The sequence below is a fragment of the Zalophus californianus genome, chromosome 9 (genome assembly GCF_009762305.2).
Source record: "Zalophus californianus isolate mZalCal1 chromosome 9, mZalCal1.pri.v2, whole genome shotgun sequence".
In the NCBI taxonomy this organism is placed as follows: domain Eukaryota; kingdom Metazoa; phylum Chordata; class Mammalia; order Carnivora; family Otariidae; genus Zalophus; species Zalophus californianus.
In genome coordinates, this window is record NC_045603.1 from 59,378,380 (window position 1) to 59,381,620 (window position 3,241).

The window sequence follows — 3,241 nt, forward strand, 5'->3', positions numbered from 1 at the left end:
GCAGGATCAATTGCAAAAAGCCCAGGCTACCTTTATTTTAGTGATTATTCAAATCTAGTTTATTCTTAATCTTGTTGATGACACCTGCAAGAGAATAAAATATGTTGTCAAGAGGGTTTCAAAAAAGGATGAAGAATGTGGCTTCTTTCTTGGGAATCTGCAAGGAGACTAGCAAATGTCAAATGGCACTGAATTCCATGGAGTCAAAGGAACATGACATGTTCATCCCGAAAGAAACAGGATTGGCAGCCCTGGACAGGAGCCTAGGGAAGCTGGAGTTTTGGGAGAACAGGAAGTAGGCCAATATGCATTAGTTTTCCCTTTACCATAACACAGAACAACCCAGCATTCTTCTCAAAAGGGATGAATACTCCTTTTTCCCCCCACAGGCTGCCACTACACATCTTTGAGCAAGGTACCAGGCAATGGCCACGACACCGAAAAACTATAAGTCATTTTGAAAATGTTTCCTCAAGACTTTGATTGTTTAGGTACAAATCCAATCTCTCCCATGTGTTCCAGGGAAAGTCTTTCATTGTAAGTCTTCCATTTCTTCATCTTTACAGAGTTTACTTAGTAGAGTGACTCTGAGATTTAAATTACATTGATATGTGAATTGTATACTGCAATGTCTGGCATATGTCCACACTCAATAAGTTTTATAATTGATGTTCCATGAGTGTGAATGACAGAAAAGATGAACCAGGACTAGGAAGACTGTACTATCTTGATCCTCAATGATTGTCCAAATTCCCAAAACTATCCTGAATAATGTTCACAAGCTTCTGCCTTAGGGAAGTCTCATTTATAGCTGTTCTATTTTTAGAAAAGTAAAGGAAACAGCAACTTTTCTGATAAAAGAAAAAAAAAAACACACATAAACAGTTACCTGGTCCCAAAGAGACACTTACTTTGATGTTTCTAATGGCATTTCTGCTAAAGATGAATTTTCCCAATAAAATGCTAATGCGGGGGGGAGCAAGATGGCGGAGGAGTGGGAGACCTAAATTTCGTCTGGCCCCAGGAATTCAGCTGGATAGGGATCAAACCATTCTGAACACCTACAAACTCAACAGGATATCAAAGAAAAGAATAGCAGCAACTCTCTGAACAGAAAAGCGATCACTTTCTGGAAGGTAGAACATGCGGAAAAGTGAATCCGAGGCGATATTTCAGAAGATAGATGGCAGGGGAGGGGGCCTCTGTCAGCCTCTACTGGCAAGTGATAGAGCAGCAGAGCACAAAATCGGAAATTTTAGAAGTCAGCTCTGCTGAGGGACATCACTCCAGTGGCTAAGCGGGGTGTGGAACCCTCGCTGGGACAGTGTGGTCTCAGGACCCTCAGGGTCACAGAAAGACCAGGGGTGCCTGAGTGTGGCAGAGCTCCCAGGTATCAGAGCGGGGAAGCCAGCTGCAGAGACGGAGCCAAGGAGTGGACCCTCAGCTCAGAGTTGCCATAAACTGTGATCCGAGGCACAGTCGGGCCACTGCTCTTCCAGCAGGGACCCAACAAGCGGCAGATCCAGGGAGATTCCCCTTCCTCCCCTGGGAGGAGCAGCACAGGAGCACACCGCAGGGATCTACTGAGTTTGGAGACTCCAAACAGGGTCGGAAGCCAGAGATAGAAACCTCGGACACTGGCCAGGTGAGCACGGAGTGCAGCTGGAGATCAGGAGACGGGAGTGATTGACTACTTTTCTCTGGGGACTCACTGAGGAGTGGGGCTCTGAGTTCTATTCTATGCTCCTTGGGGAGGAGATTGGGAGGCCGTCATTTTCACTCTTGTCCTCCAAAACTATACGGAAACCTTGCAGGGAACAAAAGCTCCCAAGAGCAAACCTGAGCAGATTACTTAGCCTGCCCCCTGCAAGGGTGGGGCAATTCCGCCTCCAGCAAAGACATCTGAGAACCACAGGGACAGGCCCCTCCCCCAGAAGATCAGCAAGAACAGCCAGCCAAGACCAAGTTTCCGATCAATGAGAACGGCAGAACTCCAGCATTAGAGGAATACTGCACGTGCAATTCATAGCTTTTTTCCCATGATCCTTTAGTCTTTCATAGTTAATATTTTTTAATTTTCTTTTTCTTTTTTTTTATTTTTCTTTTTCCCTTTTTCAACTAACATATTATCAAAACTTTTTTTAAAAAATCTTTTTTATTTTTCATTTTAGGGTCATATTCTATCCCTTCATAGTAGTTAACCTTATTTTTGGTATATATATATATATATATATATATATATATATGTATATATATATATATATATAAGTTGTTCTCTATTTAAAATTTTTGGGTACAGTTTCTTCTAATAGACCAAAATATACCCTAAATCTCTAGTGTATGGCTTTGTTCTAGTCTCCTGCCTGATCACATTCTCTCCTTTTTTTTTTTATCCGCTTGTTTCTTTTTTCAACCAACTTCTTATCTTATCAATTCCTTTTATAAAATCTTTTATACTTTTCATCTTTACAATCATATTCCATCCCTTCATTGTATTAACCCTTATTTTGGTACATATATAAGTTTTTCTTTCTTTATTATTTTGGGAGGCACTTTCTTCAAACAGACCAAAATACGCCCAAAATCTAGTGTGTGGCACTGACCTATGCACCAGCCTGACCATATTTGATCATATTCTGTTTTTGTTGTTGTTGTTGTTGTTAGTTTGTTTGTTTTTATCTTTTTCTTTTTCTTTTTTATTCTATTTTCTTTCTTTCCCTTTCTATTCCCCTGGTTTGAGGTCTCTTCTGATTTGTTTAGTGTATATTTTTCTGGGGCCATGTTACCCTCTTAGCATTTTGTTCTCTCATTTATATATTCTCCTCTGGACAAAATGACAAGATGGAAAAAAGTCACCTCAAAAAAACAACAAAAGGCAGTACTGACTGCCAGGGACCTAACCAATATGGACATTAGTAAGATGTTAGAAACAGAGTTAAGAATGATGATTTCAAAGACACTAGCTGGGCTTGAAAAAAACCATAGAAGGTATTAGAGAAAACTTTCTGGAGAAATAAAAGAACTAAAATCTAACCAAGTCAAAACAAAAGGCTATTAATGAGGTGCATTCAAAAATGGAGGCTCTAACTGCTAAGATAAATGAGGCAGAAGAGAAAATCAGTGATATATAAAACCAAAGGATGGAAAATAAAGAAGCTGGGAAAAAGAGAGATAAACAACTAATGGATCACGAGGGCAGATTTCGAGAGATAAGCAATACCATAAGACAAAAAAACATTAG